The sequence below is a fragment of the Oryx dammah genome, unplaced genomic scaffold (genome assembly GCF_014754425.2).
Source record: "Oryx dammah isolate SB20612 unplaced genomic scaffold, SCBI_Odam_1.1 HiC_scaffold_4, whole genome shotgun sequence".
NCBI classification, from domain to species: Eukaryota; Metazoa; Chordata; class Mammalia; order Artiodactyla; family Bovidae; genus Oryx; species Oryx dammah.
In genome coordinates, this window is record NW_024070188.1 from 37,659,424 (window position 1) to 37,680,523 (window position 21,100).

At 41.5% G+C, this 21,100-nt stretch overlaps 1 non-coding gene and 1 pseudogene across 1 annotated transcript; both read right to left on the reverse strand.

The window, feature by feature from the left end:
* Window positions 1–8,462: 8,462 nt before the first annotated feature.
* LOC120862954 lies at window positions 8,463–8,713 on the reverse strand (annotated as a pseudogene).
* A 625-nt stretch (window positions 8,714–9,338) lies between these two features.
* Window positions 9,339–9,442, reverse strand: LOC120863138. The gene has a single exon (XR_005720940.1). It is a non-coding gene; the product is annotated as a U6 spliceosomal RNA (small nuclear RNA).
* Window positions 9,443–21,100: the final 11,658 nt, after the last annotated feature.

The following is a 21,100-nucleotide window of genomic DNA, read 5'->3' on the forward strand; positions in this document are numbered from 1 at the left end:
TCACTTTAAAGACATGAAACAGCAGGCATAAATTCGGGGAAGGTTATTATATCCAATAATATCTCTCTGTAACACCTCAAGATCTTGGTATGTTTAAGAGAAAAAAAAAAGAAAGGCTTAACTTGAAAACAACTGAAATATCTAAAGAGTTATAAAAAGTGAGCAAATGTTTATTTAGTAATAAGAATACTGACGATACAAGCTACATTTTCTTGAATTTTATTCCATTTTAAGGAACCATAGCTACTCAGTCAAGACTAAATTACCCAGATATCCAAAATTGTTTTTTGAATTATTCTTGTTTAACGGCTGGATGGTATTACCCTCAAAATTCTAATTCTGAATATTTTACATAATGAAGATGATGAAGATGGAGAATTTACTAAACTCCACATAATATTTACAGAGAAAGTAAATTTAATATGTGTATACTGAATTTGACCTCTGAAACCATTCTTACCTCTTTCATACTGTCTATATAATGAAGAATGAATTTTCAAGGCTTATTGTTATTAGAATGGAAGGCCAAGGAGGTAACATATGAAAAAGAAGAGTAAATATTGTTTGATCTCAGGAAGAAAGTTACACCCTCTTCCAAGCTGAAAAAAAATCTGTGAACTAAGGATGGTTGTGATTTATTCAAAGCACTAACCTATTCTCAGCACCCAAGACAATAAACATGGGAGAAAATGAAAATTAAGATTATCAATTTATTAATAAGTTTATTACCAAATAAATTTAAGACTAAAGATATTTGGATCAGTCTAACTGAAATATTCATTTTAAAAGAAGGTATTTGCAGAACATGGTGTTACTTAGAAGAGGAAAGACCTTTTATTCTCAGCATGGTAAACTTATTCTTTCAAAACACATTTTGAATTAGACAGTACTTTCTGTTTTGCTCAGTAGAATTGTTCCATGTGAGAAGATCAAGGAAGGTTTAGCTTAAATATATAAATTTTAAAGAACCCATGTTTCAACCATTGGAAAGTACCACCCTAAGGAAAGTTTCTGCCCAGCTTTTTAAACACAGGCAGTTAGATTCCATATCAAAGGATAAAGAAATGTGGGGTGTTTGAATAAGTTGACAATATCTGTAATCTAAATGTGAGATGTGGGTATTTTGCTTTGCTGCTTCTTCTTGCAATTTGGGCAAGAAATTTGAAATAGAAGAAAGAAAATTGCTGGGAGAAGATTTATAAAGGGGGACCAGTTTATATTTGCTGTTTTAACTAATTTTTCTAACTAATATTTCCCCTCCTGTGCTTTGCAACTAATTTACCTTTAAGCATTGGTTGGTTCTTTTAAAAACTGGTTACAAACTTGTGACAAAATTGCAACTCTTAGAAAATATTAATACATTCAAACAGTCAATTCTACATTCTGGAGATAACAAACCTTGTGATGAATGCTGGAATCTTAAAAAGATTTTTCTTTCTGGAGCAATGCATTTAGCCGAATTTCCGGTGACTAAATGGGTCATCTTCAACAAGAAATGATTGATTGCTCAGGGCATGAGATTTTACTCTATCCATCAAAGTGACGTTCAGGTGCAGAAAGCTCCACACATGTGACAAACAGAAGTGAGAAAGGAATCCCCATGTGGTCCTTCAGCCCCCTGGAAAAGCTGACCTCCGGCGTTGCAGAAAACGGAGGAAGGAAGCCCAGGCAGAAAGAGCAACGTTGGGGATCTTTGAGGGTTCGGCGGAGGCCTGCCCCCTGCCACCGAGGAAGGACGTCCCAAGCGCTGGTGACCCAAAGAGCTCCACGAGACAGCCGGACTCAGGCGCAGAAGAGCGCGAGGTCTGGCCTCTGCCCTACGGCCGGCGCCCCGGGGAGGAGGGCCCGGGTCTCCTCGGGGACTTGGAAACGTCGGGGCGCTGGATTCCTTTGACTCTCCTCCTGGGATTGGCCCCACTGGCTAGCCAGACTGTTTTCCTGTGCAGACGGAGAGAAAAAGCTCCCCCTAGACCTCGTGGGACCTATGCCTCTCTCTTCCCGTGGATGTCTCATGCCGCCCTCACACCTTCTTGGTGGTGGGCCTGCGTCACGGTGGGGCCGGGTAACTACAAGCTCCTGGAAAGCAGGACGCGTGACTACAAAGTGCCGGGTTCCTGGAGCTGCGGGCAGAGGGCGGGCGGAGCAGGGCGGCTGGTCTTGCTGGCCCGGTCCGCTCCCTGCCTGAACTTTGCCAGATGCTCAGGACCCGCGTCCTGCTCCGCGCCCGGGCCCCACTTTCTCCCCAGCCTCAAGCGCCGCTAACCTGCAGAATGCAGGGCAAAGCAAGCCGGGCCTTGGGGCCCCAAGGCTGTGCAGCTCAAGGAAAGCTGAAGGAGGTTGGGGGCTGGGGCGGGGGAGGGTACGTGGGTACCAAAATCGGAGCGAGGCCGGTGCAGCCATGACTGTACTGGGCTGGCGTGAGACTCCCAAGGCAGGAAGCCTTTTATAATAATTCCTTTAAATGCTCTTTACTGATAAAGACATAAATGATAATAAAAGAGAAGGAGGAGCTCACATTTGTCAGCCAGTTAGAATAACGAGCCTTTTGGCCTGAGCATCCTAAGTCTCTCATCACTGTCCGTGACAGGTAATGAGCACTTACTGTGCGGCAACTCTACTGATGCTTGATACGCATCATGCTAAGCCCACGCAGGCCCTTCAAATGTGATCTTTCCCCACGTTTTCAGGAACACTGCAAGGTAACTGTGACATAGATGGTTTTCAAAAAATCTGGAGAGCTTCGTGACCATTACAAAGGTGTGATCTCGCACAGAAAAAGGTTGTACAATTCTACCTGCATGTCTGGAGTCAGATCTAGGTTTTGAAACTTAGGGAAAAAATGGACCAAAGTCAAAGGCTTGGTGCTGCCTGTGGAAAGACCAGGACGACTCCAATGGCCATTTCTATCATGGTTATTGTTCACTTAAAAAAAAAAAAGTTTGAATGTGTAAAATTATTTCCACTTAGTCAAAGAATTACAACTACAGCTGAATAAACCCATAGTCAATAATATGTATTCATATCCTAAGGAAAAATACAGAAAATCGGTGAAACTGATTGTGAAAGGTAGTGAGTGGTTTCCTGTGCCCGTAGTGGGTAGCCAGCGTGAGTCTGTGTATTGGAAAACACAAGAAAGCATGCTTAACAAGAAGGAAGACTACTTTTGGAAATGTTTGTAGGTGAAAATGTTGAAATTGTCAGATGAAGTCTTGCCTTATCGTCAAGGAAGACACGGAGCAGGAGGATACAGATGCAATAATATTTCCCGTATAAGTTTAACTCTTCTTCTAGTAATCCTGCCTCCCACCCTCACCCCCAAATTCACTACACTACGGTGGCAGCTGACAGTGTTTGGGGTTGTCAGGCAGAGGTAATCGAGCTTCAGAGCTCTTTGCTTAAATAAAAGTTGATTAGTAGATTCCCGAGTGTCCCAGGATGGGCACGTTGGCAAAAAGCTGGGAGGAGAGGGATACTCGCACACTGCCCAGCTTTCCGCTGCTTCTACTGCCGTTTACTGTCGCCCTACCGGCTCCAAGGCGGCAGCCGCGCTCCCATCTCCAGAGCTATTGCGGCTGTTTCAGGGTTTAAGACACAGAAGGAATTTCAAGTCTCTGAGCACTGAGAGTTTCCCTGGCTCCAGCTAAACCTGGCTGGGAGAGGAAACAACACAGCCGCCAATCTGACCTTGCCCGAACCAAAGTGAAAGCACCTCTTGCAACCACCTCCCCCCCCACCTCCACCCCCCCTCCCCACACATACACCCGGTTCTCGTCGGGGAAAGATGCAGGATCTGCCCCATAGGCTGCGCCCCTCACACTTCCCCCGGCTGGGGCAGGTGAAGTCTCTGAAGAATTTGGAGACTGTTGCGGCCCCGCTGCTGTTCTGGCCCGCAGCCGGCGGATGGGGGCGTATCGCTCCCTGGAGTCTCGCAGGCCTGAGCCGCAGCTGGGCCGACGCTGGGAAGACAGGTGTGTGCTGCCCAACCCCGGAGCACAGGGAAGCGTCTGGGAACGAGATAGGAACGCCCGGGGGCTAGTCCGTCGGGAGGAATCATCTGGCATTCAAACAGCTCCCGGGTCTGTTGCTGCAGATCGGTCCGCGCCGCGGGAGCCAGAGGAGAGCCAGGCCAGACCCGCCAGACGCGCACGCCACCCAGCGCCGCCTGGCGCAGGTCTCAGCCCGGCGTTCCTTCCCTCCATTAGGCAGAACACTTGGCGCGTCTGTTTATGTTCTCTAGTGTGGGCCTCCACAGGAACCGCAATGCGGTCCTTACCTCCCTTTTCTCAGCTCCTGGAGCGGTACCCGGCACACAGAAGTTCAGTAAAATAATGGTTCGTTCATTTAACAAGTATTTGTTGAGCGCCCGCTGTGTATCGATGTGCCAAGTAAGGATACAGAAGTGAACAACACAGACAAGGCATCTGGCCTTAGTAAGCTTTATTTCCAGTTGGTTGAATTAATGAAAAAAGGATCAAGTATCAAGAGCAGCTGCAGCAAAGATTCTGCCTCTGAACAACCTTTCCATTGATCACCTCATAAAGGACAGGAAAGGAAAACAGGACAAAGGAGATAAAAACTAGATGGGGGATGGTTCCCTCTTAGGGTCTCTAGGGATGATTGAAGAGATCTTCTTTAATGTATTCTGTGGGCAAATTAACCGACTTTCTTGTATTTAGTGCTAAGGTCTGTATCTTTGTCTCCTCCAGAACTAGTATATTGAAACCTAGGGTCCAATGTGATGGGTGGAGCCTTAAGAAGGTGGTAGGTCATGAGGGTGGAGCTCTCCTGAATGGGGCTGGTGCTCTTATAAAAGACACTCCAGAGACCACTTTCCCCTTCTGCCATATGACGACACAGAGAAAAACTGCCTATGACCCAAGAAAAGGGTTCTCAACAGACATAATTTTGTCTGTAGTCTTGATCATGGACTTCTCAGATTCTAGAACTGCAAGAAATAAATGTTTGTTGTTTTTAGGCCACCCAGTTTATGGTATTTTGTTACAGAAGCCCAAATGGACTGATGTTCAGTATATTTTCCATACTGAAGACAGAACTCTGTCTTTAAGTTTTAAACAAACTCTATCATTTTAGTCTCAAGGAAGAAAACTCAAAGAAGACAAAGAATAAATAAGGTGAATAAAAAGGGAGATGAGTATTCAAGCAGTCCAATGATTAGAAACAAACAAAAAGAATGATGGGGTTAATTTACACCAAGTCTCATTTTCCCTTCTCACAAAGAAATATTTTGAATTTCACTCATGTGAACTAGGGGCTTCCCTGGTGGCTCAGACAGTAGAAAATCTGCTGCAATGCAGGAAACCAGGGCTTAGTCCCTAGGTCTGGAAGATCTCCTGGAGAAGGGAATGGCTACCCACTCAAGTATTCTTGCTTGGAGAATTCCATGGACAGAGGAGCCTGGTAGGCTACGGTCCATGGGATCGCAGAGTTGGACACAACTGAGCAACTAACACACACATTTGAGCTATCCACTGTTTTGGTTTTTTTTAAACATAGATCAAGATTTGCCAAGTAAAGGAATTCAGTTCAGTTCAGTACAGTCGCTCAGTCGTGTCCGACTCTTTGCGACCCCCTGAATCGCAGCACACCAGGCCTCCCTGTCCATCACCAACTCCCGGAGTTCACTCAAACTCATGTCCATCGAGTCGGTGATACCATCCAGCCATCTCATCCTCTGTCGTCCCGTTCTCCTCCTGCCCCCAATCCCTCCCAGCATCAGGGTCTTTTCCAATGAGTCAACTCTTCGCATGAGGTGGCCAAAGTATTGGAGTTTCAGCTTCAGCCTCAGTCCTTCGAATGAACACCCAGGACTGATCTCCTTTAGGATGGACTGGTTGGATCTCCTTGCAGTCCAAGGGACTCTCAAGTAAATGAATTCAAATCATAAAATAAGTACATCCTGATAAGCTTGCCCTGAAGGGCAAGTCATTATTTGATAATACTCAGTACTCTTCTCCCTCTTAAGCTACTTTAGCTTTGAAAAGACCTGCTGGTCTGTGTTCTGCGAGTAAGTCTTATTTATAAAGGGGACTGAGTGACAACACAGAGAGATCAGTGCCACTGCAAGAAAAGTTTAACATTTCTCACAGTTCCCCTAGAAACAAAAGGGACAGCTCATCACACAGCCACAGAACAAACACCAGATTTTGATCATGAAGCAAAGGCAGGAGTGTGCAATATGTTTAGGCCAGATATTTTATTAGGGTTCCTATGGGAAAGGTAAGGTCGGGCAGCATGAACAATTTAGGAATGGCTAGTTTGAAGAGTGTCCTTGAGTTTTAGGTTATAGCTGAAATGGGAGAAAGCATTTCAGGACGCAGCCGAGAATAGGCTTTTCTGCGTTGGCACAGAAAGAATTCAGCAAGAGGCAGTGACAGGTAAGGAAAAGTTTAGAAGTGTAGGAAAGCATGTGAGATTTATAAGCAGGCAGGTGAGGGAGTGCTGCCCAAGAGCTTAGTAGGCTACAGTTTTATAGTCAAAGGAAAAGTGAGGAGGTGGAGAAGACCAGCTTACTCATTCTTAAGTAGATGTCAAGCTCCATCATTAGTTCCCCCTCCACATCAGGTGGGGAAGTTTTCTTGTCCCTACATGGTCAAAATGGGATTGTCATGGCACAATCAAAATAAGCAAAAAAGTGGTGACATATACTAAAATATGGTAAATCATCTCAGGTTTCAATATAATGTCACCTTCTCCTTATATTTTTGTTTTTAGTGTATGCAGAGGAGCATGTCCCTAGGAATCATTAACTTACTGCCCTTGCTGGGCAGGATATGGGTCTCATTCCATCATTGTTTTATTTTATTTTTTTATTTTTTGACTGCGGCACAGGCTTGCAGGTTCCTAGCTCCCTGATCAGGGACTGAATCCATGCCCTTGGCAGTAAAAACATGGAGTCCTAACCAAGGGACAACCAGGGAATTTCCGTGGAGGATTTTTTATTTCCTTCATTTGCTTTCTATTTTATTTTATTATTATTATTATTATTTTACTTTACAATATTATATTGGTTTTGCCATACATCAATATGAATCTACCACGGGTGTACACGTGTTCCCAATCCTGAACCCCCCTCCCACCTCCCTTCCCATACCATCCGTCTGGGTCATCCCAGTGCACCAGCCCCAAGCATCCTGTATCCTGCATCGAACCTAGACTGGCGATTCATTTCTTATATGATATTATACATGTTTCAATGCCATTCTCCCAAATCATCCCACTCCACCATTGTTTTATTGCTCTGGGTCATGACTTATGGCTCCCTGGCATGGTTTTGTTAAGCAAACATGCTTTCTTGAGTGATCCTTAACTTACGAGGGTCTATCATACATTTTTTCTTTTTCAAAAATAATATTTACTTATTTACCTATTTGGCTGTGCTGAGTCTTAGTTCCAGCACATATTATAGATCTTCAGTTGCAGCATGTGGAATCTTTAGTTGCAGCATGCAAACTCTTAGTGATGGTATGTAAGATCTACTTCCCTAAACAGGGATCAAACCTAGGCTTTCTGCTTTGGGAGTTCAGAGTCTTAGCCACTGGACCACCAGGGAAGTCCCATCCCATACATTTTTCTTTACTTATGTTTCCCTAGTGGGATTACTTATTGAATTGCTATACTTTGTCCCTTTATTCTGTTCCTATGATGGGGTGGCCCTTATTGCCTGGCACCTAACCCCGTGGTGATTAAGGCACAGGAATATGGGCCAGATAGCAAAGGTATGATGGCTCTGGATTCCTTAGTTTATATCAAGGGCATACATCTTGTTGGATCCTTTGCACTCCCTAAGAATTAGCTAGCCCTGCTGGAGCAGTCTCTACCCAGCCACTAAGATTATTTAAGATGTCAAAATGTCATACAGAAAAATTTTAAATATGATTAATGCAACTGGGGTAAGAAGAAGGGACAGAAGTTTCCTGTGGCCTTTTGAACAGTTTGCCCCTGTGATCTGGGCAGCATACTTTCTTCTCTTTGGTGCCAGAAAATTACTTTGGAAACTGATTGGTTTGGGTGAAAGAGATATGGAATCAAATGATAAATGCCAAAAATAGGTTCAGAGAAGTAGAATCCAATGAAAGGATGAAGTTATCAGCCAGACTTACGGTGGGCTGTTGAGCTAGGTTTACACCATAATCAATTCAGTCAGTATAGCAGAGGTTAAATGGACTTCTTGAGCTTAGAATTTGAGACTGTAAAGCCTTTCATTTGTTCAACAAATCATGTTTTCCAAAGATCACCTCCATATGTTGTCCAACATTGGAAAGCAGGCCCAGCTGGTATTGTTATTCTGACTTGTTTTTTTCATGGTAAAGACTGCTTTATTGATGGCAGTTAGAACAAGTCAATAAATACTGACTCAAAGAACTCAGTTGCTATCAGATTTACTGGTCCACACAGAGATAAATGGAATTGAAGGAACTGATTGCTGGGAAGATAAACTGAAGTCAGTCCTGCTTTTTGGGAAATGAAACCACAGCCAGCTGATATACGGCATCTGCTGTTTCACCAACTGCAAGAACCATGGTGGTTCTATATAGGAAGCGTCACCTAACCTACCCTTCAGATGCACTGGAATTCCATTATCCTCCCGAAACAGCTTTTGTTTTGCTGGAAGCTTATTTTCAAACTGCCTGCATAAAGCAGTACTTATGGTCCTCTTAGTAATCTAATGGAGAGATAGAAGATTCCGTAGCATCTTGGCTCGGCTACTGCTCACCAACCGTGACAACTGACCATCAAGAACCATTATTCTGACTCTAAAGCTGAGCCTCCGACAAGTAATTTGTCCAAGGCCACATAGTTAGTTAATAGAAGAGCCCTTGTTAACATCTGGGTCTATTGTTCTATTCAGTGCTCTGCCCACTATTCATGAACAGTATAGTTCTGTTTCAACAAGGACATTTAAAAATTAATCATAAGTATTTATTGAGGAATCATTAGTAAAGTGTTCAGTACTGTGTGAGGGCCTGTGGGAGTGTGATATTTGCTGGTCCTTAATATGTTCAGTGTTGACAATTACTTGGTTGTCCCTTCTTGGCACTATTTATATAATACAGAAGTCATACCCACTCTAGACACGCAGACTGGTGTTGCATTCTGGCTCCACCATACTACACTTGTAGACCTGAGCTGGTTGTTTAACTTTTCAGCCTATTTGCTTATCCATAAAAAGAGCCTAATAATACCACTTAATAGGCATGTCAATAGGATTAAGTAAAATATATACATGTAATTATTATTAACTATAGTTTTGGGTAGCTGAATTTGAGTCACGAGATAGAAGATCAAGAATTGATTACCCAGCAGTTGAATGGGATTTTTTTTTAATGTGAATATTCACAAATTTTCATGTTATCCTTGCACAGGGGCCATGCTAATCTCTATATCATTCCAATTTTAGTATATATGCTGCTGAAGCAAGCACTAAATAAGGATTTCTGTATTAAAAAATGTTCATTTAGAAGACAGCTCATATTAAAAATGTTTCTAATCATTATTAAATGTACAATGTGTAATGAGAGATAGTGTTAGAGTATGAACTCACCAAATTCAAGTATTTTACAATATTGTGTTAATTTCTACTGAACAAACACAATACATGTATATATATATGTGTGTGTTAGTCACTCAGTTGTGTCAGACTTTTTGGACTGTAGCACGGACTGTAGCCCACCAGGTTCCTCTGTCCATGGCATTCTCCAGACAAGAATACTGGTGTTCATAGCCATTCCCTTCTCCAGGGGATCTTTCTGACTCAGGTATCGAACTTGGGTCTCTTGCATTGCAGGTAGAGGCTTTACTGTCTGCGCCACCAAGGAAGCCCTATATACATACACCTATATATATTCTTATTTATATTATATTTATTATATATTATATTTATTCTTATATATATTCAATATTTGTTTATATTTTTATTTATTTATATAAATATATTTTATATTCTTTCCCACTATGATTTATCACAAGGAAAACTTTTAAATCAAATTATACAAGGCATTTCTCTTATTGGCCATGGATCCCTGAATCTCTTGCCCCCAGTGTTGCCTTAATCATCTCTTAATAATAAATAGCTCCTATAAGATCATTTAAAGTTTTTCACTATGCTCTGTATTCCATGATTTCCTCCCTTGTATCACATTAGAGAGAAAAAAGAAAAAGTAAAATTCAGTAACGTTTTTCTTTCTCCATTTTTTCCTATCCCCATTTATCCATTGTTTTATAATGAACACAAAAATCATTTTTCAAGTTCAGTTCCAGAGGATGAGATGATTGGATGGCATCAGCAACTCAATGGACATAAGTTTGAGCAAACTCCAGGAGATAGTGAAGGACAGGGAAGCCTGGCATGCTGACGTCCATGAGGTTGCAAAAAGTCAGACACGACTTAGCGACTGAATAACAACAAAGATGAGTTCCAACCATTTTTCTAAGTTGCAAATTTAAAGAGATCATGCTATTTCTCCCCTTTTCAGCATTTTAAAGTCTTTGAAAAGAAAAGTTTTGAGGCTGTTTACTCAAAGAATATATAAAAAGTATAATTTATGCTTCCTAATTTCAACTCACAAATAGTTTTTATTCAATTTTCTGAGAAGAACAAATAAAATCAGTGTGGTTTAATGTGATGGAAGTGTCTAGCTGAGAATTTCAACAACAGAACTTATTTTGGAGAGCTTCCCAGAGTAAATAACACTTCAGAGAGTCAGTACCAGGGTTGGCCATTTCCTCTTGCCCTGGGACACTCTGTGCTTATAGAATGTGCTTACCATATTTTGTCCCAATCCTTCTTCTCTCTCCTTGTCAATTAGGATGATCTTGTCTGTGGATATTAGAAATGGCAACTGAAAGTTGTTTAAACAATAAAGAGACATTATTTCCACGTAACAGGAAGTCTGGAGGCAGTTTTTTGAGGGTGGGTTATTTCCACAACGAACCAGTTTTTTTCCCTTGTCTTTTAGTTTTGTCATTCTAGCCTGACTGCCTTGTTCTCATAATCATAACACACCCGTCTCACCACATATATCACAGACAGAAGTTTCTCAGACTTGGCACTACTGGCACTTTGGGATGGATAATTCAGTGTTGTTGCACATACAGCATTGCAGGATATTTAACAACATCCCTGGCCTCTACCTAATAGATGCCCTTAGCACCCACCTCATAGTTGTGACAAGCAAAAATGTCTGCAGATATTGCCAAATATTCCATGGAGGTCAAAATAACCCCAAAAGTTCCATCTTATAAATAGTGGAAAGTATGTGCATGTATTGTTTGAAATTCTTCAGTAAGGAGGATTTATCTCTTTTTACCCATTTATTTATTCAAATACATATTTGTATCAATATGGATTCAGGTATATTTATTTTATTTTGGGGGCTACAATAGTACACTATTTTGTTGTTGCCATTGCTCAAGCCTTTCCACCTTAGACTATTGGGGTCTTTTTTCAAGTTGACTCCTGTGTCCTTTTGATACATTTCCTTCCTTTTTTTTCATTTTTGCTCACTTCCTTCGTTACTGGTAGTATGAATTAGGACCATCTTGCATTTTCCCTCCCCAACCTTATAACTGGCTATTTCTCCAAGGATCCTGGGTTCCTTTTATTGGAGAATAGTATTTGGAAACTAAGATCTGCTGTGAGTGTGCTTCTTGCAATTGAGGTGTCACTTCTCCTAGCTTCTCTCAGCAGGTAGAACTAGGAAATATATATATGTATACTAATACCTGTGTACAAACATATCTATGATTATTTTATATCTGTTTGTGTATATAATGAACTAAACAGAGTTAATTCTCTGATTGCTAACTCTAATTCATTACCATAGAGTTCAGTCTATCCTTTCTCCGTTGATTATTTGTAACTTCTTTATCTGATAGTAAGAAATCTGGCTCCCGTGAGCTATTATCCATTTACTTATTTGTTCAACCTCAGCATACATGCAAAGCATATTCAGAATTGTTAGCCTACATTCTTATGAAAAACGGATGTACAAACCAGAGTACAATGTTTCTACAGTTCTTTTTGTTTTTAACTTTATAGTCTCCAGTGGAGTACATTTTTTATTCAGAATGTTAATACAGAAAGAGAGCCCACAAAAATTTTTGCCCAAGAATCCATATCTTAGCAGCAGCCTTGTTCTATCTCACTAATCCCATTATAACTTTGGGTGCATATGCTTCCACAGTTTTCCCTTGTTCAACCTTAAATACATATACAGTCATATAAATACATGTATATGTACATTAGTTCTACAGAAGCTTTTGGTCTGGAAGTAAAGCTTGAGAAATACAATGTTTTAGGAACCCTCCCGATCCCCATCCCCGCCACAGGTAAACTCTAAACCAGTCAAGGTTAAGGATCATGCTCTTAGCCAGTCGTGGTAATTCTAATCAGGACTGCCCCTAGCTGTGCGGTGCAGAATCCCTGGAAAATATTTTTTGTGTGTGACCTCTACGCATATGAATAAACCAGAATAGAAATGGTAATGAAATAGAGTGGAAGCTAAGTTCAAAGTTCACGATATAAAGAAAAGCTGAAGAGCACAAAAGTTAGTTACAGTGAGCAGAGACTATGAAGTAGACAGAGAATGGAGGGAATACACAGGCTAGCTGGAAACAAGAAAACATAAGAAAGAAGTAAGCCTCCATGAAAAGATGCTCAAGTTTGCTAATTATTAGAGAAACTACTGCAATGAAGTACCACCTCACACCAGTCAGAATGGCCATCATTAAAATGTCTACAAATAAAATATGCTGGAGAGGGTGTGAAGAAAAGGGAACCCTCCTACACTGTTGGTGGGAATGTAAGTTGGTGAAGCCACGATGAAAAACAGTATAGAGGTTCCTCAGAAAACTGAAAATAGAATTACCATATGACCCAGCAATCCCACTCATTGGCATATATCCAGACAAAACTATAATTTAAAAAGATACAGGCATTCCTATGTTCATAGCAGCAGTATTCACAATAGCCAAGATGCGGAAACAACCTTAATGTCCATCAACAGATGAATGGAGAAAGAAGATGTGATCCAGATTTACAACAGAGTACTACTCAGCCATAAAAAGAATAAAATATCTGCAGCAACATGGTTGCAACTAGAGATTATCATGTTAAGTGAAGTAAGTCAGAGAAAGACAAATACCATATGATATCACTTATATGTGGAATCTAAAATAACACAAATGAACCTATCTATGAAACAGATTCACAGACATAGAGACAGACTGTTGCCAAGGGGGATGGAGCTGGGGAGGAAGATATAGTGGGAGGTTGGGGTTAGCAGCTCTAAGCTATTACATATAGAGTAGATAAACAACATGATCCTACTGTATAGCAGAGGGAAATACATTCAGTATCCTATAATAAACCATAATGGAAAAGTATTTTTAAAAAAGAAGGTATGCCCTGGGATTTCTTTGGAGGGAATGATGCTGAAACTGAAACTCCAGCAATTTGGCCACCTCATGTAAAGAGTTGACTCATTGGAAAAGACTCTGATGCTGGGAGAGATCAGGGGCAGAAGGAGAAGGGGATGACAGAGGATGAGATGGCTGGATGGCACCACTGACTTGATGGACGTGAGTCTGAGTGAAGTCCGGGAGTTGGTGATGAACAGGGAGGCCTGGCGTGCTGCGATTCATGGGGTCGCACAGAGTCGGACACGACTGAGTGACTGAACTGAACTGAACTGAATTAATGTATATGTATAACTAAATCACTCTGCTGTACAGCACAAATTAACATAACATTGTAAATCACCTATATTTCAACTTTTTAAGCAAGTCTAAAATGAAACCTAGTTTAAAAAGATAATTAAAAAAGAAGTATGCCTCAACCTTGCATAGTTTTCTAGTTACGGTTCTATTGTCAATTCATGTTTCTTTGTATAGTGAACTGTACATTTCTGAAAGGAACATTAGTAATCAAAGGAGTCTAATTAAAACACACAAATTTGAAAAAAGAATGAATGAAAAGATTCATTCATTGAAGGAAATTAGCCAGTGTTCCAGGAGTAAAGGATGTGATGGGAGCAATCAGGAGAGCCTTTCAGTCCACAGCCAGACTGTGAGATCCATTCTGAGTATGAGTTTGAAAAATACATTAAAGTCAGATTTCAATCATTTGGGAAGATTACTGAGACAGATGGATTTCTTCAGAGTTTTACAATCTGGCTTTTATTCTCACAGGTTCAGAACCCTGAGCTGCCAGTCTACCAAGTCTAGACCATCTCTTAGGTGTGGACACACATTAACCAAACACACAGAAGTTCATATGTTAAAAAGCCAGTATAAATGTGTTAATCTATGAGGATAATAATAATTGCCAAATTGACCAAATACTTTTGTTCACTACTCAGAGTATTATGTTTCTATAGGCAAATCCATGTGAAAAGCCAAATTATTACTGGAGGACTACTTAGTAAGTGAAAGCGAAAGTGAAGTTGCTCAGTGGTGTCCAACTCTTTGCGACCTCATGGTCTGTAGCCTACCAGCTCCTCCCTCCATGGGATTCTCCAGGCAAGAGTACTGGAGTGGGTTGCCATTTCCTTCTCTAGGGGATCTTCCCGACCCAGGGATCAAACCTGGGACTCCCACATTCCAGGCGGAATTATTTCCTCAGGGCAAGTATTCTTAAAAAGATAATTTTTTTCTTCAAGCTTTTTCTGGAGTCTAAAGAATATTGTGACCACATTGTCAAAAATAATATTTTTCTCTGATCATAGTTTTATAGCCAGAATTTAGACCAGACAGTGCTCAAGTTGGTCCTTATAACAAGGGCAGATTGGTCCCAGCAGGGATTGTCCCTCTAGGGAAGTGAGGGTCTTAGTTTGATCAGCCCCAGGCTGTTAATTACAGAAGGAAGTCCTAGACATAAGGGAACTTTAGTCCATTTTCCTATCCTATTGTCAATAAAGATCTAATATTTTAGGCCGTTTTTCTTGTCATAGCTATAGATTGACCAGTCAAAAAAAAAATCTGTTTTTCCAAGGGGTTCCCAGGTGGAGTGTGGAACCTTATAATAAGCAATTTCCATATTAGCTCGAGCAGTATGTACCAGATGTCTGCACACTCAAACCAAACCAAACCAGAATTTCACCAGCCAGGAGTCGCACTGCAAATTCATCTGCACTCCCCAAGAATGGGCACAAGGGGCCGCTGCTGGTACCAAAGCTCCGGTTCCTCGTGGAGTCCAGCTGAAGGAAGGAAGTCCACTCTGGGTCCCTTTGTGGTCGCAATAACTGTTGACTAAAAAAGATGTACAACTTGAGAGTGGCAAGTTAAGTTTTACTGGGGACAAAATGAGGACTGCAGCCTAGGAGGGAGCATCTCAGATAGCTCTGAGAGACTTCTCTAAAACGGCATTGGGGGGAAGTCAATGTATAAGATTCTGGAGAAGGTAGCGTTCAATACCACAAAGCATTCATTTTACAAAAGGTTTTTTGTTAGTTATAAGAATCAGTAGGAGCCAGGGCTATTTAGCTATATCACTCTGAGGCATCACTTCCATTTTAAGACCATACCTGTTGAAGAGCCTAGATAGATACCTAAGTCCGTGAGCCAGAGCCATTGAATAAATGGAAGGCATTACAGAAGTCAGAATAGCGCATCCCATCCAAAGATGTCCACATTCTAATCCTCAAACACCTGTGAATAAGTTAGGTCCAGGGTCCTCAACCCGTTATGAACCAGGCACACAATAGGAGGTGAGTGGGTGGGCCAGCGATCAAACCTTGAGTTACAGGGCAAAGGAAAATTGAGTCTGAATATGGAGTTGAGATTGCTAATAGGTTGAATTTAAAATAAAGAATCCAGCTTATTCAGGTGCACCCAACGTAGTAATCACAGAGTATTTTAAATGCAGAAAAGGGAGGCAGAAGAGTCACTGTCAGAGTGATGCTATGTGAGTCAATTGGCCATTGCTGGCTTTGAAAATGAAAGGGGGCTGTGAGCTAAGGTGTGTGGGCAACCTTTAGAAGTTGGAAAAGACAAGAAAAAATTCTCCTCTAGAGCTTTTAGGCAGGAACACAGTCCCGGTGACTCTGTGACTTTAGCCCCAATGAGAGACCCATGAAGTTAGGACTTCTGACCACAGGAACTGTAAAATAATAAATGTGTGCTGTTTCACATCACCAAGTTTATGGTCATTTGTTATAGCAGCAATAGTAAACTAAAACACACACCTTGCCAAATTTGATCTTTCTGACATCCATTTACATATTTCAGAAATTTCCTTTCCTTAAATACCTTCTTTCTTAAGAAAAACAATACAGTAACTTGGTGTAAACTTTTAGTTAAAATCACAATTCAGACAGGCTTCTATAATTGGTTCACGCTGGCTAGGCTTAGGATGTTTATTATTTAGACATTTTTTTGTTCTGGAGGATCTTCTTGGGAATGTTCCGTTTCTTGGTCCTGGGTGTAGGGTAAGGGAGTTAGAGAAGACGAGGTTCAGAAAAAAGAAGGAGACCAGCACTTTACAGGAATAGATCACCTTTAATGAGGCGAGAAGGGGCAGCAGTCAGATTAGTGAGCTACTGCACTAACCCAAGAAAAGAGTAAATATATTACAGGCTGCTGCTGCTGCTGCTAAGTCACTTCTGTCGTGTTCAACTCTGTGCAACCCCACAGATGGCAGCCCTCCAGGCTCCTCTATCCCAGGGATTCTCCAAGCAAGAACACTGGAGTGGGTTGCCATTTCCTTCTCCAATACATGAAAGTGAAAAGTGAAAGTGAAGTCACTCAGTCGTGTCCACTCTTCGAGACCCCACAAACTGCAGCCTACCAGGCTCCTCTGTCCATGGGATTTTCCAGGCAAGAACACTGGAGTGGGTTGCCATTTCCTTCTCCATTATACAGGCATATATGTGGAAATCTACTGTCTTAAGGTGGCCTGTTCTTCTCCAAGTTTGTTCAGAGTTGTTATCTCTTAAATGGCTGGGGCAAGGAATTCTGGAGATCGGGCAGAGGCTGGGACCATCTGGGAGCTGGGCATAATCAACCTTAAGTAAGTGAAGTCACTCAGTTGTGTCCGACTCTTTGCAACCCCATGGACTGTAGCCTACCAGGCTCCACTGTCCATGGGATTTTTCAGGCAATAGTACTGGAGTGGATTGCCATTTCCTTCTCCAGGAGAGGATCTTCCCGACCCAGGGACTGAACCCGGGTCTCCTGCATTGTAGACAGACGCTTTACCATCTGAGCCACCAGGTACTGTAAAAATTTTTTTCTTTTGTTGTGAGAGTTCTTTATTTTGCATAGAATGGTGGGGAGGACCCGGAGGGGAGTTTTGAGCTGTGTAACTTTGCTTCACTGGGAATCTTCAGACTGATTTAATATCAGTGAGTTCAAATTATATGTGTAGTAAGGACTGAGAAAGAATATTCCTAAACTTATAAAGGGAGTTTAAGTATCAGAGGAAAAAAAAAAAGCCGCCAGCAAACTTACATGGCTCATCACCTTTTGCATCCAGATAAGCTGGGGTATTTTGTTGGGGGCCAGCGTGAGGAACTCCGCCCATGGCAAAGGTCATGAGGAAGGAGGCTTGGCATACGCAAAGGAGTGATCAAGCCTCAGGAAACCCCCTGTTCCCGAGCATCTACCCCAAATCCAGAGTCTGTTTTATGCTCTCGCCTACACCTCTGACTTTATGGAGGGCTCTCCCCCATAACCGTTTCTCTCGGAGAAGGAGTAAACGTGCAGCTCCGAGGCAATAAAAATTCCTGGGCGTGATAAGAGTGTTTCAGCTTATGGACTCCTCTGAAGGTTATCTAGCCCACCTGTATAGGTTCGTCCGGCCACATGTGATTGTTTACAGCCTCCCAACCTGAGAGGCATGAGATGTTTTAGACTTACTAAAGGCAAATTCTTTTGGGGAGTTAGAAATTATTAGTATAGTGGGTTGGTTAGGAATTATATTGGTGAAGGGTTTTTCATTTGTTGTGTCAATAATTGCTGCTAATTCCCTGCTCTGGGTGGGACAAGGATGTCTCAGGTCAAACCTCTCTTCTGACAGACTAGCTTGTGTGACAGGATTATCCATACTCCTGCCACTAAACAGCACAGAGAGTTTTAGAGTATTTTGAGAGTCTTAATTAGCATAGGGCTTTTTCTTATCATTGAGTCAATGATTGCCGCCAGGCCTCCATATCCTTAGGCACCTGGGAATATATTAATCAATGTATTTGGAATATAGAAAAGGAAATATAGTAGTTTTTGATGTTAGCAATACTAGACTTTTGGAGTTAATGGATTTTCTCTTTTGTAATAGATCACTGTGCTTTGTTATAAATCACTGTGTCTTTGTTATGTAAAAATGTAACTTTATCACTATCTTAAGACTAAATAGATCTTAAGGGGAACATTGGTAAAAGGATTTTCATTTGTTGGGCTGATGTTTGCTGCTAAATCTCCATATTCCCTGCCCGTATAATGAATATAACTAAAATATAGGAGAAATAAGTATTAACCTTTAAACATATAGGAGAAATAAGTATTAACCTTTAAGATTAATCCTGTTAACCTTGGGTTAAATAAATTCCTTTCTTGATTGTAACTCACTACACCCTCACCCTATAGGAATGCAACTTTATCTGGAGGGTGGTGCCTGGGTTAAGAGAAAACACCCTTGGAAGAAATAAGGTTTTTGGTTATCAGAAAGGATCATAGAATGTCAGCAGGTCTCACTCATGGCCAGAAGATAATGTAACATCCCTAAGACCCCCCGCGTGACTCTGTATTCATCCCTATGTGTAACAAAAGGTATATAAGCAAACCCAAAAATAAAGAAATCGGATCAGTTTCCGGAAAGACTGATTCCACCATGTCGCTTCTTTCTTGCTCCCGTTTCTCTGGCTGAATTCAGCCTCTTTTCTCCACTAATTCTCCTACTACACTATCCGTTTCTAATCTCTCTCTATATCTGTAATTAAATATGTATTTTTCCAAAGACGCTGACGCCGTCCCCCCACCTTCGAATCACCCTGGATCCACTGGGGCTGGACCCCGGTAGTATTTAGACATTTTAACAGCTTTTGTAAATTGCTGCATTCCACCAGAGATATCTTAAACTAGTTTTTCAGTTCAGTTCAGTTCAGTTCAGTTCAGTCATTCAGTCGTGTCAGACTCTTTGCGATCCCATGAATCACAACACACCAGGCCTCCTTGTCCATCACCAACTCCTGGAATTCACTCAAACTCATGTCCATCGAGTCAGTGATGCCATCCAGCCATCTCATCCTCTGTCGTCCCCTTCTCTTCCTGCCCCCAATCCCTCCCAGTATCGAAGTCTTTTCCAATGAGTCAACTCTTCTCAAGAGGTGGCCAAAGTATTGGATTTCAGCTTCAATGTCAGTCCTTCCAATGAAAACCCAGGACTGATCTCCTTTAGGATGGACAGGTTGGACCTCACTGCAGTCCAAGGGACTCTCAAGAGTCTTCTTCAACACCACAGTTCAAAAGTATCAATTCTTTGGTGCTCAGCTTTCTTCACAGTCCAACTTTCACATCCATACATGACCACTGGAAAAACCATAGCTTTGACTCGACAGACCTTTGTTGACAAAGTAATGTCTCTGCTTTTCAATATACTATCTAGGTTGGTCATAACTTTTCTTCCAAGGAGTAAGCGTCTTTTAATTTCATGGCTGCAGTCACCATCTGCACCATTTGATTTTGACCTAAATCAAATCCCTTATGATTATACAGTGGAAGTGAGAAATAGATTTAAGGAACTAGATCTGATAGAGTGCCTGATGAACTATGGACAGAGGTTCATGACATTGTACAGGAAACAGGGATCAAGACCATCTTCATAGACAAGAAATGCAAAACAGCAAAATGGCTGTCTGAGGAGGCCTTACAAATAGCTGTTACAAGAGAAGCGAAAGGCAAAGGAGAAAAGGAAAGATATAAGCATCTGAATGCAGAGTTCCAAAGAATAGCAAGGAGAGATAAGAAAGCCTTCCTCAGCGATCACCACAAAGAAATAGAGGAAAACAACAGAATGGGAAAGACTAGAGATCTCTTCAAGAAAATTAGAGATACCAAGGGAATATTTCATGCAAAGATGGGCTCGATAAAGGACAGAAATGGTATGGGCCTAACAGAAGCAGAAGATATTAAGAAGAGGTGGCAAGAATACCCAGAAGAACTGTACAAAAAAGATCTTCACAACCAAGATAATCATGATGATGTGATCACTCACCTAGAGCCAGACATCCTGGAAAGTGAAGTCAAGTGGGCCTTAGAAAGCATCACTATGAACAAAGCTAGTGGAGGTGATGGAATTCCAGTTGAACTATTTCAAATCCTGAAAGATGATGCTGTGAAAGTGCTGCACTCAATATGCCAGCAAATTTGGAAAACTCAGCAGTGGCCACAGGACTGGAAAAGGTCAGTTTTCATTCCAATCCCAAAGAAAGGCAATACCAAAGAATGCTCAAACTACTGCACAATTGCACTCATCTCACACGCTAGCAAAGTAATGCTCAAAATTCTCCAAACCAGGCTTCAGTAGTACGTGAACCATGAACTTCCTGATGTTCAAGCTGGTTTTAGAAAACGCAGAGGAACCAGAGATCAAATTGCCAACATCTGCTGGATCGTGGAAAAAGCAAGAGAGTTCCAGAAGAACATCTATTTCTGCTTTATTGACTATGCCAAAGCCTTTGACTGTGGAGAAACCTATATGCAGGTCAGGAAGCAACAGTTCGAACTGGACATGGAACAACAGACTGGTTCCAAATAGGAAAAGGAGTACATCAAGGTTGTATATTGTCACCTTGCTTATTTAACTTATATGCAGAGTACATCATGAGAAACGCTGGGCTGGAAGAAGCATAAGCTGGAATCAAGACTGCCAGGAGAAATATCAATAACCTCAGAGATGCAGATGACACTACCCTTATGGCAGAAAGTGAAGAGGAACTAAAAAGCCTCTTGATGAAAGTGAAAGAGGAGAGTGAAAAAGTTGGCTTAAAGCTCAACATTCAGAAAACGAAGATCATGGCATCTGGTTCCATCACTTCATGGGAAATAGATGGGGAAACAGTGGAAACTAGTTTTTGGTTCAAGCCTTCAA